Below are 14,832 nucleotides of genomic sequence, written 5' to 3'. Positions count from 1 at the left end.
GATTGGACAAAGAATACCTAATTTTCACTTTGCTTGCAGTTGAAGTCTAGCTAAGTGTAGTTGAAGTGTGGCATACTTCTGCCCAAATAAATCAGAGGACATATAATCAAGAAGATATGTGGTGTTACTCTGATTGAGAACATTCTTAGAACAGATGAGAAATACATTCTCTCCTTGGCAAAACACCAATGCATACCAAGCTTCTCTGACATGATTCAAAAATAAATTGTCTGCAGGGTGATAGTTGCTAATATCACAAAGCTGAGATGTTGTACAGATCAGTGTTGCTTCAGATTATGGCATAGCTGCTTATAACTTTTGAGCACTAGCTCTGCTTTCCAAAGTGATACCCAAGGTGCCATTCCCCTCTTTAGTCATTGAACCAGCCTGGGAGTTTGTTTTGAAAGGTATGACAAAATAACAGAAGAGATGACCTCTGAGATTTTGCTCTTGTAGGCTGACATAATCAAAACTCTCTATTTCAGCTTTGCACTTTAATACATTCTTATTAAACTCCACATTGGTGCAGACTCACCTTGAGTCCTGCATGCAGTTTTGGGGTATCACAATACAAAAAAAGATATTAAGATATTAGAAAGTATCAAAATCAAAAGAAGGGCCACAAGGATGGTGAATATTCTGGAGGGGAAGATGTGTGAGGAGTGACTGAGGGCACTTGGTCTGCTCAGCCTGGAGAAGACTGAAGGGAGAGCTCAGTGCAGATACAGCTTCCTCATGAAGGGCAGAGGAGGGGCAGGCACTGATCTGTTCACTCTTTTCACCAGTGATAGACCTCAAAGAGATTACATGAAGCTAAGTCAGGGGAGTTTAGGTTAGATATCAGGAAAAGGGTTTTTTTTAATCCAGAGAGTATTTGGGCACTGGAACAAGCTCCTCAGGGAAGTAGTCACAGCACCAAGCCTGTCTGACTTAAATAAGCATTTGGCTGGTCCTCTCAGGCACACACTGTGACTCTTGGGGTGTCCTATGCAGGGCCAGGAGTTGGACTCGATGAACCTGATGGACTCCATCCAACTCAGCATATTCTATGATTAGTTTCAAATCAGCAGTGTTTAACCCTGAATTAAATAGTTGGCTTTGTATATGCTTGGCTTCAAAACACAGGAGCCTTTTGAAGTATGAAGATACACAATGTGCAATAGAAATTAAGTGTAATTTTTGATTTTATATTGCATCCTCCATACCCTTGCATAACTCATCATTTCCAAGCTTTTCTGGAAAATTTCCTTGTGTATGATAGGCATGAAAATAAACAGCTTTTAGCTCTGATTTGTTTTTTTTTTTTTATATTCAGATTATGTGTGCACATTTATAGTATGTATTTTATGATTACGGTTTTATTTATATATATTTACATTTATACTCATATTATTTATAAAAACACATCACTACATTTGTGGCTTAAATGATCTAAAGATGAAAGGGAAAGACAGCAGAAATTAATTATTATTTTTAGCATTAAAATGTGATATAGTATATACAAAATCAATTAAATGGTTAGAACTATTTCTGGAGGTTACTTTACCTCAAGTGATTACCCTGCAGTTAAGCTGTGCTCATTGGCATTGGGAATACTGCCATTTTCAGTGTCTTAGATTTGTGAGAGTTAGAGTTAAATCATATGACTTGTAGTAGAAGATAAATGTGGTTGACAAAAATCTTCTCTTCTGAGATTAGGGGGACAGTAAGTTTTTGAACTAAAAAACTCAGTCTCTTGTGTCTGGCTAAGCAAACTCTAATTCTATGTCCACCACTTTCTCTATATAAAGCATAGAGATATTAATCTAGTTCAAAGGAGTAACAGGAGAATTAATTACTTAGTGTCTGAATGTTTGAAGGTGGAGGGACCTGCAATAATGTCGTAAATAATGTTTATTGCAATACTTTGATTAGAATTGTTAATTCTTATCTTTGGCTTGGCCAAGACATTTTTCATCTCTTAATCCGAGAAGTCTTATTTGCAGACTTGACAGAACTTTTACCACAATTTCAATTGCTATGCTAACTGCAGCAGCATGTGTAATAGAACCAGTTTTTCTCAAGATAAATAAAATTCATTGTCTTTGTGTACTATCTCAGTCTTTTGCTTCCATTCTAATAGTCTTAAAATTTAAGATCCGACTCAGCAGGTCAGTGCACAACAGGGGCAGGCAGACTTTCCTTCCAAAACTGTTAAATACAGGAAAGGACCAGACTCATGAGCTGGCTGGTAGCAGTTGATAAAATTAGCAGAGGATGGAAAATCACTTGCTTGTAGCTGTTTGTAGGAATGATGGATTTATTCATAGTATCAGCTTCTGCTCCCTCGCTGTTTTGCTTGTGCCTTGCTTAAATAAGCATACGGCTACTTAAGTGAGATCACACAGACTAACTTTGGAAGATGTAGCAAGGTTTCCTTCAGTTAGCATTTCCTTATAATGCCTCAGCTAGCTGTTCCTTTGCAAAAAGCAAAGGTTTAAAATCTCACACACATGCACTTTTGGGGAACTATTTAGTACTGCCAGGAGAGCAGTCCCTGCAGTTCATTTACAAATTATGCTAAACATGGTTGATGGGATCCTTTTTTGGTTTTTTCACGGTTCTTGTACATTCAGGTTCTGAGAGAAAGTTAATAAGATACTGAACATCATTACTTGGAGCTAAAACACTGCACAGTGTGAAATACATGTGCAGGAGACATATCAGCACAATTTTTTACAGGGTGAAGATTAGGATTCTGCAAGATTATTTATTTCTGGATATCTTAGAAAATTGAAAAAAAAAATCCCTTTCAGGAAGTGGTTGCATAGGCAATATTTCAAAGCTCTCTTTCAGTTATTCTTAACTGTGTCACCATAGTAAGCAATGTTTTTATATTATTATTATTTATTATTACTTTACCTTCCTCTATACAGCCACTATATGCCAGTTCTAATTAGTATGTGTGTTGCTAAGAATACAATTAAACCTTATAACAGTGGAAATAATTAATGTATGGACCTATTTTTTTCTGAAGAATCTCAGATATTTTTGTATTAATATAATATTTTTACTCTGCATACTAACAGAAAAACTTTGTTTTTCTGTTATAGTTGTTATTTAACAGTATTTTGGGTCATTGAGGATTTGGAGGCATTCAGTAGGGGCTCACATTAGGAGGGGATTTTTGACACTGATCCAATTCAGCAACATACTGAAATGATGTTCATAAAATATGTTTCAGTTAATAAAAGATGAACACAACTGAAAATATTTTTTTCTTAAAAGTGATGTGATAAGATGGATTACAGACATTCTACTAATGGAACAAAGCAATTTCCAGAGCAACAATCAATGGTTTAGTTTTATGTAAATAGTATGAAAGAAGTTTTATATTAATGGATGGGGATATGTAATTCTTTGTTTTGGAAGCTAATAAGAAAGTATTTTACAATGTAGGACACATTTTCAAAGCACTGTCTTAAAAAGATGACATAGCTTCCTCCATATAATTTCTGTCTCATTTTTCTTCTGTGTTCATCTTCCTTTTCTGTTCCTTGGTAATTTTCTTCTCCTTGTTCTGATATGACCTTGTTTTTCTCAATTATATTTTTTATAATTCCTTTTTTTTCCCACCTCATTGTTATTTATTCTTTAATTTGCAGTATTTCCTAGAACAGGGGTTCTCAAACTCCAGGAGTCATGATCCCTCTTAGGCTAATTAGTATAGCCATGTAAACCAAAATGTGGTTGCAAGTCTGGAAATGACCCCAGAAATGAGAATGGAAATGGGGATTATAAGACCTGAAGTGAAGCCAGAAGCAGAAGAGTTTTTAGAACATTAGCCAAAGGGCAAAGTAATATGCATCCAACCCTATTCTGCAGAGTGCTGATGATTCTACAGAGGAATAATTACCAGAACAAGACAAAAAAGAGAGATGGCACAAACAAACAGTAAAAAAGGAGGCAATTTGGAAAACACAAATAATAAAAAGTGAAAGATTCTTGGCCAGTTAAGTAAAGACTTTTTTTTTTTTTTTTACTTTTCCTCCACTTTCTTCTTGAACTCTTGCTCCCTCTTAAAATTGTCACTAAGCACTTCAAGCTTTCAAATGTTCTTCTCTCTGCCCTCACAGGTTGCAGCTTTTCTCCATGCCTTTGTGAAGAAAAACAAGGTTGGATGGTGTGGGAGGGAGCATGCCTTTCAAACAGTCCAGTGTCTTCTGCTGATACACTGGCAGCTATTAAACTGCCTACCCGGTTCTCTACTAAGCCATGTTTTCACAGGGCAATACAGGCCATCTCAGGTCAGGCACCACACTGCCCTGCAGTAACAAAACTCACTTCAAAGAAAGAGAAAAAGGATGCTGACAGCTGACACTGTGGCTCTTTTATGGGAAAAGGCAAGATAAGGGATCTTGGAGTTCTATAAGAAATGGCAGAAACTTTGGATCCACCACTGAGTTAAATATAAGAGGTTAGACTACTTTTGCCAGAGTATTTGACTTTACTTTTTTTGTCTAGTAGGCATGACACAGAACATTCATGACAGTAATCTTCATTTCTTTCCTAGCCAGAATTTGCACCATCACCTGGACAAAATACTGAGAATATTTTTTACAGTTTAGTGACTATTTCAACATAAAATTTGCTAATCAGTTCTTTAAAGGTAAATCAGAAGAGACATGAGGCAAGGTTTAGAGTTTTGATAATAAATTCTTTATCTGTTTCACATTTGAAATGAGCATCTTAAGGAATATCAGAGAATCATACAAAAAGAAGAGATTTCCAGCAGAGAGTAGCACACGTATTTTTAGCTTATGTATTATGTATATGCTTTCTCTATTTGTCTTTGTTAAATTTTGATCAGGTTAATATTATTGGAATCAGTAAAACTGACACATCTAACAGCCAAATGGGATGAGAGAAGTGTTTTTCCTTGAAGAAAACTCAGAGTGGTTTGCTCAGGCTCTCATAGCTGTGCTGTTGATTTTTCTCTCTTCAGTTTCACTTGCTTTCCCTCACATTATTTATTTATATAACTCCAAAAATAAAAGGTTAATTTGGGAGAAATCAGTACAAGCTTTCAAATCAATACACTGAGATAAAAGACACAGCGGCAAGCATGTCATGCAGTTTACTTCCATTTGGTGTGGCTGTCTGGAATGAAATGAATTATTTCCCAATAAATGCAACAGCTTCGAGGATAGAAACACAGTGGGTCTAAGTGACTTACTGAAGTGTATGTGCTGTGGAGAAATTAATGGAGCACCACACAAATTAGATGGGTAAAAGTAAGTTTTGTAGACTGCAGCTATACCTTCCTTGCAGGAGGAGATGAGGAGCACATCCAACCTCAGTCTATCCACTATCATGTTTGAAGTGAACTGTGAACACTGGAAGGGAAAAAGTCTTGTGTAAAGAGGAGAGAATGACTGTGAGGACTATTTTATTGGACCTTCTAGGACTTCACACTCTGTTAGCAAATACAGTTTGAGAGCATTTAATCTGGGAGCTGTTCCAGACCGTTAAGAAATCCCTTGCAAGGCTGTAAGAGATTCATTGTTGTATCCTGACATATGACGTACGGCTTCAATAACTGTACTGGACACACAGGGTGATGATCTCTCACCTGTCTGAGCAATGACACTGCTACACTAGTATTTCCCTCCAAGAAAAGCTCATAAGTAAAATTCCCAGTGGAACAAGAAGTTACATTAATCACACATTTGCAAACAGAGTCATAGTGGTACCTCATCACAAACATGGTATTTCTCCTTTCTATGTTCCTTTTGGCCTCGACATCTGACACTGAAATTAGTCTGACTACCCAGTTTTTATTGCTGTTCAGTCCATGTCTTATCAAGGAGCTACTTCCAAGTCCTGGACATACTAACTCATATGATGAGCAGTGCTGTGCTTATACATGTTAAAATGTATTTTGTTTAAGATTTATGCACAGTTTTGGATTTTGCCTGCAAATCCCTAGCCCTGGTGCTTTTTACCATTAACTACAAGAGTCTGGAGTGGCTCATTGAGTCTGGCAGTCAGGAATTACTGGGTTGAGATCAAATCACTGAAGTCACCAACAGGAGAAACATGGCAGCTCCATAACCCTAGGAGCTGTGGCCACTTCCCCACTCGCTGATGCCTGTCCAGCAGGTGAAGCTTACAGAGCACCATGCTAGAGTGAGGCATCACAGCTTATTAGATCCTATTTCTATTTGTGTATTAACCAACAGCTCCAACTGTTTTATAATTACAGAGTGTATATATCCTACTTGAAGAGTGTGTTTATAGCTGCCTAAAGATGCCCAAGCAAACTGGCCCAGGAGAAGGGTGGAAGCTAGGGGGAATAGAGCAGCAATAACAACTCAGACATGCAGTGAAACAACAGACAACCACATACAGTTGCTCACATGTTTCAGTTTACTGATTTTAAGATGCCAAAGCATTTCAAACTCTGTTAAGACTATTTATGTAGATGTCTAGAAACAGGGTAGATGCATATGTTGTCACAGTTTCACATTGAAGTTGCTTAGGTTCCAGAAACAGTTTCTACATATATAAATATCTTGGTCTTGACACTAGAGAGCAACTTGACTGTCAAAAGTAAGTTCTGCCAGAATCTTTTAAACTAAACATTTCTCTTTCTTTCTTTAAGGATAAGCACATATTTTTCCTTGTGATTGAAGATTAAACCTGTCTTTTCAAAGAAAAGATAGAGATTTCCTTTTTACTCTAGCCCTGTGATCAGATAAGAAACACAAGATAATTTTATATCTGTGGATAGGAGTTCAAATCTTCATGCTCCACATCTCCAAGTGTCTTATTCTAAGGTGGTAGTATTATAAATTCAACATTAAAAAAGAAAAAATCTCAATGCGTGTGATAAAAAAGAGTATATTGAAGGAAAAGGTGTTGTATAAAAGCCTGGCCATCAGTCTAATGGATGTTCAATATGTTCATCTGAAAACTGATGGGTTCCAGTTCATTACACATGTTTGGTATTTTACCAGTGCCTTTGTAAGATAAAATTGATAGGCCACTCCTAAAATCAGCATCAAAAATTAAGCCCCTCCTTGCAATTGATTTAGACATATTCCAAAGGAAGTTCCAAAAAGTACACAAGTCAAAGAGTTATTGGGATTGAATCCAATAAGATAAAGATAGGTATTAAGTTCATGTATTTTCATGGTCTGACTTTTCAGCTGCTATGTGGGGAAAATGTCAACTCCACCTACCACTCTACTTCTGTAGTAAATCCTGCTTGGTTTTCATTTGAAAGAAATGTTAAAAGAGCCTTGTAGAATGTAGATCTACTCTATGAAATCCAAGTGGTGGGAAATGCTCAGTCTCTGGAAACTATCTAGATTAACTCCCTGATGAATCTTCAACTCTTAGATTTTTTTCAGAGGGGTAATGTAAATCTCTGATTATGTAATCAAATTCCTGTTTGGGGATTTTTTCCCAGTTTTGTGAAAACATTTTTGTGAGAGATGAAAAAATTATATATGTCCATATTCCTCAGGCACCCAAACTTTCTTGGAACCTTTCTAAAAAAGTTGTCAAGTCTTATTCTACAGTGGGATCTTGCCCAGTCAGCAACCCATAGGCACTTATAAGGATGAATTTTGGCCAAGGAAGTGATTTATCAACATCAGCAGTGCTGACTGATTCATTAATTGCATCAACATCATGATTAGAAACGAAGGAAAATGTCCCAAAGTAAATATTTTTTGCTGATTCAGTATTTAGTAGTGCCCTCATTTTTTCACCTGTGAAAAGTAATTCGAGGTATTACATTTATCCAATACCATCTTCTCTCTAGTGCTCCTGTGTTTTCTTACTAATTTTTCTGCCTCATAGCCTAAGTGAACAGCAAATCTTTTCAGAGCCTGTTAGTTGAACATAGTGTCAATTATATTAGAAATAATAAAAGATATGGTTCTTTTTCAATTAATTTAGTGTGTGATTCACATCAGCTAAGTTTAAATGTCTGCAGTTATGACATCTACATCTTCACCTTTGACTCAGTAAACAGCTAGACCACCTGAGGTACTTTACATGTGTGGGGTAATTATAAAATGAAAATTGCTTCAAAGTACCAATTTTTTTTCTCACTCGCTACAAATAGAGTATAAGGGGACTACCTCAAATACAAGAATCTACTTTTGCCCAGAAATATTTTACATTCTGTGCCCTAGAAAAGAGGGTCTATTGTTTAAGAGCAATATAGCCCTAAATTGATCATGAGTCATTCAACTCACCACCATTTCCATATACTCTTGTTTAGTTAAAGGGATGAAGTAATTTAGCAAGTGAATTCAGAACAAACATAAGATAGCAACTTGGTAACATGGGCAGTTACCATAATGTTCCACATGCATTCTCACATACATTGCTGATTAGCACCCTGCTTATTATACAGATAAACAAACTAGTTTCCTTTCTATTTTCTTCCATTTTCTTTGCTCATAAATTAATTTATTAGGAATATAATGTCATCGGGGTTCATATTCATGATAAAGACAAATATTTATTACCTGTGGGACCCATTCTACTCTGGCATAACTTCCTGTTTACTGTCCAAGGTGCAAGATTAGAGTTTAGTTTTATTCTTGAGTACTTAATTATCACAATAGAAAGCTTAGGTACTTGACTCAAGGCTGTGGACTTCAGTGTCCTATGAAGAGAGATGAATATGCATTCCCCAACTATAAACTGGGCTAATCATATTTTCTTTCCCTAGAAACTGGGTAATAAACATTTTCTGAGGTTGAGGGAGACCCATGTACTGTTGTGGAGACTACATAAGTACTTTAGGTAGAACAAAATCTTTTATAATACTGTCAATAAAGGACTTTCATATCATATTACAAATGCCTCAGTGGACCAGGATATTGTGACTCCAGACAGTCATAAATCACCTTTTGAATAAAAGGGTTACCTTTGCATCAATTTTGTGAGAAATAAACACTGTGTATTGCTGTTGATCATCCCTGTCCAAGACACGAATGACATCAATGAGGTCTGGAAGAAATTACCTCTGGCTCTAGCTAATTATCTCTGCTAGTCTGTAGTTTTGTAAAAGAGATAACACAGTAAAAAGAAGTATGTTGGGTTTTAACCACCTCTACCATGTCTACAGGAACAATGAATACAATTTGGGAAAGGAATTTTCTTTGTATTAAAAGAAGATAATTTTTTGTTTCTATTTACCCTCTGGTAAATCACCGGTCATGTCAATAATAATAATAATAATAATAATAATAATAATAATAATAATAATAATAATAATTTTTAAAAATTGTGTTAGATTATAACTTTTTGTTTGTTTAATTTATTTTTGTGTCTTTTTTTGTTAGTTTGTTTGCTTTTGGTGGGGAGGAGTTTAGGTTTGTTTTCTTTTTTTTTTTGGAGTGACTGGCACAGTATGAGTTCCCGCAGGGAGAATACCAGCACAGACAGTTCGGACACTGCAGAAAAGGAAAGATGGGAATTCAAACAACTTCTTTGAATGCTCCTAAAAATCACTGGATTAAAAGTCACAAAGTCTGTTAGGAGCAAAGACGAGGACTCCCAAGTGCACCCTAAAAGTTTTTTAATCTTTAGACTATGGGATGCTCATCTGCTTTCCTCTCTGGTTGAATGAAGCATTTCTGGTAACCCATTTGTCCCACTCTGAAACAAATCCACTCGGAATCTTCAGCAGCATCTTGGTTAAGGATACAGGTAAATATGCACCTAAAGTGTTTTAGTACTTTAGTGTCAGCACAGATTGGAGCACTTAGGTCCAAGTTGCTAATCAAATCATGTAATAGCTGGGCTAATATGCAAAGAGACACAGCATATAATTAATGTATATTTTTATAAAGAAAATAGCAAGAAAGTTCTTCACAGTCAAAGGGCAGACTTAGCTTGCTATGTGTAAAAAGGTCACCAGACCCCTATTTAACACTTTGGACTGTCGGGGCTAACTGCTGACTCAAGCCATTACATGCTATGTTTTGGTGAGATAATAAATGTGGATTTAGAGTGCCAATTCACACTGGATCAAAATACTTTGGCCACATAACCATTTTGTCAAGCCAGTTTACAAGCCTTTGAAGGAAGAACTTTTTTCTTTGCTGGTCTTAGGCTGGATAAAATATCACCTGTCTGTACCACTCTATTTTTATGCTGCTTCAGGTGTCATCTACCAACTTCCAGCAAGCATAAACCTTGGTTAAAAGTATGAAGTCAGCATAAAATTCCCATCATCTGCTCTGATTACTTGAACAGAAATAAATTCCTGTGCTCCAAGATGATCTGCAGTGCTTTGTGATCCAGCAATAGATGTAGTATGAAATTATTATGAAATGCCATAACACAGATGACTACCAGACTACACCTTCATAGATCTGCCTCTTTTAAATCATATTCTCAGGTGTGGGTTCAGGAACATATTTTGTCTAGCAGGTCAGAAAGTAAAAATACTATGCATCCTCACAACATAGTTCACTGTCATGTCAGAGGAGGTAGGGTTTGTGGGGCTGTATTATAAATGGGATCACTAAAGTGACCTGAATGAGGTTTTAAAAAAAAAAAAAAATCCTTTTTACTGTTGCTGTTGTTGTAAAGCTCTTTTTTTTTTTTTTTTAATCCAGTGAACCCATTTAGAATGCTCTCTGCACACAGCTGCATCAGAACAGACTGAGAAAACTGCATAGTGCAGTGTAGGCTAAAAATAAATAACTGGGAGAGAGGAGGGAGCAGAAAGTTCTTACAGGTTTTACCGCTAGAGGAAAGCATCAATGAACACAACCCTTAGGCTCTTAATTCAGGTTTATGGATTTCACTTTCTAGTCTGGATGTCTAACTTTCAGAGTTTCCAGCACTTAACATGATATATGTTCAAGTACCTTAACTTTTTTATTGTCTCTAACCCTTGTTCCCTGTATCTGTACCATAATTTTTAATTGTTGACCTACCTATAGGTTAGCTGCCTGTGGTACCTATGGAGAGAGGAAGATTAGAAGGAAATAGCTTAGATACCAACTTACGATAACAAATGTTTCAAAAGTGTAAGAAAATGCTATGTATTTTCACAGGAAACTTTAAAAAAAGAAAGTAGAATTCTTCTTCTATTTATTTGTTCTGTATATCTATTGCTTTTAAATATGATTTTTGTGTAGGTTGTACCTCTTAATTTATTCCTCTACTACCATTATTCATGCATTGAAGCTGAAAAAAATATGCAAATACATGTTACTACCTCAGGCTCAAATATAATATTTTTGAAGGGGTTTCTTTAGTAAATTTCATAGGTTCTCAGTGTACTCCAACTGTGCAAGAGTGATTGAGTAACTGCTTATGCTTCAGATACAGACATACTTTAGTATACAGCATATCTTTTATTAAAAATAAATTCAGAACCTTAGGCAAGACAGCTATTATTCTATTATTGATATTTATTATAATAAATCATGTGCTCATAATTTGCATTAAGGCACAGATACAGGCAATTTTTCAAAATCTACATCATCCATTTTTTGTATACCTTTTGAAATGACACCTGACATATTGACATCTGAAAAGGTGCTAATTCAGTCCCACTAAACAATAGCATTTTCCTTGTATTTTCTGCATGGCAAAAAATATTTGGCAGTAAGTACTGAGATTACACCTTCATCACACCAGTCTAACTAATTTTATGACAATTTACAGTATTTTCATTGGAGAAAAAAGGGTGTTGGGTTTGAATCCCTTCAGACACAAGAGGGCTGAACCCTTGTGCAGTGCATCCTGAAGACTCACTCTGACCGCTGAGAAAACAGCATACTGTGCCCAATATCACGTTAAAAGGATGGGTATAAATAGCTTTTGAAAAATTATGAATTCCACTTAGGTGATTATAGACCTTTGTCAAGGACAAGATCTTTCCTGTCACTTGAATAGACTGAGGCACCTAAATGCTGAAAGCAAGTGGTCTTAAAGCTTTTTCTTCTGGCAACCTCTAACAAGCTTTCTCTCCTTAATGCCAAGTGGGTTACAGTGCATCATGCCCTTCTACTTCTGATACACTTGTTTTACAAATTTCAATCTAAATCTGAAATTTAAGAAAAGGGGAGACTTTAAGAGAGTTATAAGAGCCCCCAGATGGTAACACAGAAGAGATAGCAGTCTCTTCTGGCATCCACAGGTTTCTAAATTAACTCTAGAAGGTTTTACCCTTGCTCAGTGTTTTTAAGCTCATAGTTTCTGCATTTTAAGCCTATTAAAAAATATATCTATTTTAATTGTTATTTTTTTGTTTTAATTATAGGTTAGGTTAGAATACATGAATATTTGAAAAGAAGTATATTATTCAGCTGTATGTGGCACATTCATTCTACAGTATGAGGATTAGATTAGACACTATTTTCAGCTATTGTTTTATTAAGTTATATGTTTAATGAAGTATTTGCATTAAGGCTTAGAGGCTCAGGATAACCTGTACCCATATTTTCTCCACAATTTTAAAGTAAAACCATCTCATCTAAATATCAAAGTGATAAATTATTTTTTAGTTTTTTTTAAAAACTCCCTCTAATATCACACCTACCTGCTCCTGCAAGTAAAACAGAACCAGAGGCAGCAAGCTGAGATCATTCCTCCCATTTCATGTTTGTTCTCTATATTTGTTCATTAACTTCCATAGTCCTTCCATTTCCTGTATTTGACCTCTATTCCTATTAGAAGAGAAAAATGAAGAAACCATTCAGTTACCAAGGCTCTGTTAATCACCATTGTTTTCATTTTCTCAGAAGCTGTGTCTCCATTGCTACCCCTCAAACTCTTTGTGCCTTTCAGATCATAAGCTATGTTGGGTGAACTATTTATCTGTGTTTGTACAGCATGCAGCACTATCCCCACTGAAGCCTTTGGGTGCAACCATCCTACAGTAATCTCATGTTTATTAGGAAGAACAAAGACAAATTTATCTTGGAAAAACTTAATGAAATGCATGATGCAGTTCAGGTTTGGGCCTCTGAGCCATCCTTTCTGTTGGGCCTCCAAGCCATCCTGTCTGTACAGATTAGTTTTTACTGTATAGATTTTGAATAATTTTGAGCTTTTCGGTGCTAAATGGGCTTTTCATTAGTAATCTAAACACCCTTGGTTTTCAACACAGATTTGTTGTGGTTTTTAAACAGCAATTATCTATCTAAAAAAGAAAAGCAATATTTCACCATCTCCTTTTTACTGGGGCTTTCTATACTATCTTGTTATACTTAGCTGACAGTGATCTTGAGTGCAATGCTCAGGGTCAAGTAGTTTAAGGAATGAAGAAGGCTGAATTGGCCTCAGCTACATCAAGGTGTGATATGGTTAGGGAATAAATTCTAAAGCAATACAGAAGTCTCAAGAGAAAGTCATATTAAAACAGAGTAAAACTTAAGAGTTGTTCAGTATGTGGTCTACGAATTACTCCAGGCAGGAGGGAAATGTGTTTAGACAGGAGGCTAGGAGGAAGCACTAACATTTTCACATTGAAAACACTCAGAGAACTATCTGCAGTTCTAGTCTCTGTCTACCAGAGATATTTATGCATAACACATGAGATATTTCTATTTATCAAAAAAAAAAAAAAAAAAAAAAAAAAAAGGCAGTAATAAAACCAGCAAGCAGAGCACTTGCTCAGCAGAAGTTTCCCACATTCTGGGGTACGACTCTTCTTGTTAGAATACTGAGCTCATACACCCAGCAGTACTCTCCACGACTGACTAATGATCATTTAAGTGGCCATGTTCAGTGCAGGTTTTCATTCTCTGAACCTGAACTGAATTGTACATCATGCAGTTTGGCAAGATGCTGACAAGCCTATCTGTGTTTTCTGTTGATTTCTTCCAAGTGGCTCCTCTCAGTATTGGGAAATGAACCTTTCATATCAGTACTGCTTCTGCTAAGTCCTACAACATGCTACTTATTCATGTTAAATATCACATTGGTTCATGAGAGTAACACATGAAAGCTTGTGTCAACTCCATGAAATCACATCTAGAGCTGTAATATGTCTGCTCCTATGTTCTTTATAGAGAGAACAGTCTTTATAGAGAGTGTTCTGGAATGATGCATGAGGCAGACACCTTCACCAAATTAAAAACTAATGGAGGCAGCTTGAATTGGGCCCTCAATTATATATATTTTTTTAAATACTCAGTGATGGAAAAATCTTCTGTTTCTGCAGTTAATTATTATCACTGTTAAGAAGACCATATGTTTTCTCATGTATTTGCATTTGTCTGGCTTCAGTTTCCAGCCCGTGGTTTGTGTTAAATTTTCCCTGTTTCATTAATAAAAGCTTTAGTACTTTCTACTAATGAAAAAAGTTATGCCCTGAGAGAAACTGTTTTCTTATCTCAGAAAAGATTTTGTCATTTTGAAAAATTCAGGAGAACAATTTAGTTGAAGTATATATAGAAATATAGACCAAGCCCAAATGCAACTGAACTTCACAATACAAGAAGTAATATTGAAATGTTGTGTGTAGATTTTTAACTGAAGGAATTTTTTTTAATTAATGTAATTACAATATTTCTAAATCTGTTGTTCATAAACAAAAATGTTCAACCACTTTTCATTCTCTCAATCTTAATTTTTTTTCCTCCACTCCCTGAAATGTATGTGTAATGCCTTGCACTCACTGACTTGCTTAGGGACAGCACAAGTTTTTCAAACACTTACTATTAATTTTTAAAGGTTCTTTAAAAGTGTTGTGTTGTGGTGCAGGGTTCATTTGGTTTGTTCTGTTTCCCCCTAAAGTTATAACGGTTCGGTCCTAGGGTGCCCCCCCCTCCTCCCCTGGCAACCCCTCCTTTTGAGAGTGTC

The 14,832-nt window shown here is 36.0% G+C and overlaps 1 long non-coding RNA gene across 2 annotated transcripts in view; it reads right to left on the bottom strand.

Moving 5' to 3' along the window:
- The window catches only part of LOC135296227 (uncharacterized), an 87,044-nt gene that overhangs the window by 35,970 nt on the left and 36,242 nt on the right, over positions 1 to 14,832 (bottom strand). Inside the window, exons 1-2 of one of the 2 annotated variants that reach the window (XR_010358295.1) lie at positions 14,689 to 14,782; positions 12,566 to 12,692 (exon numbers count right to left, since the gene is read on the bottom strand). This is a non-coding gene — a long non-coding RNA (uncharacterized LOC135296227). Of the gene's footprint in view, positions 1 to 12,565; positions 12,693 to 14,688; positions 14,783 to 14,832 lie in introns of those variants that run through there. The other variant, XR_010358294.1, reaches the window with a different exon arrangement.

Source organism: Passer domesticus, chromosome 3, assembly GCF_036417665.1.
Source record: "Passer domesticus isolate bPasDom1 chromosome 3, bPasDom1.hap1, whole genome shotgun sequence".
NCBI classification, from domain to species: domain Eukaryota; kingdom Metazoa; phylum Chordata; class Aves; order Passeriformes; family Passeridae; genus Passer; species Passer domesticus.
Note: the sequence above shows the minus strand (reverse complement) of the source record. Positions and strands in the feature narration are given on the sequence as shown.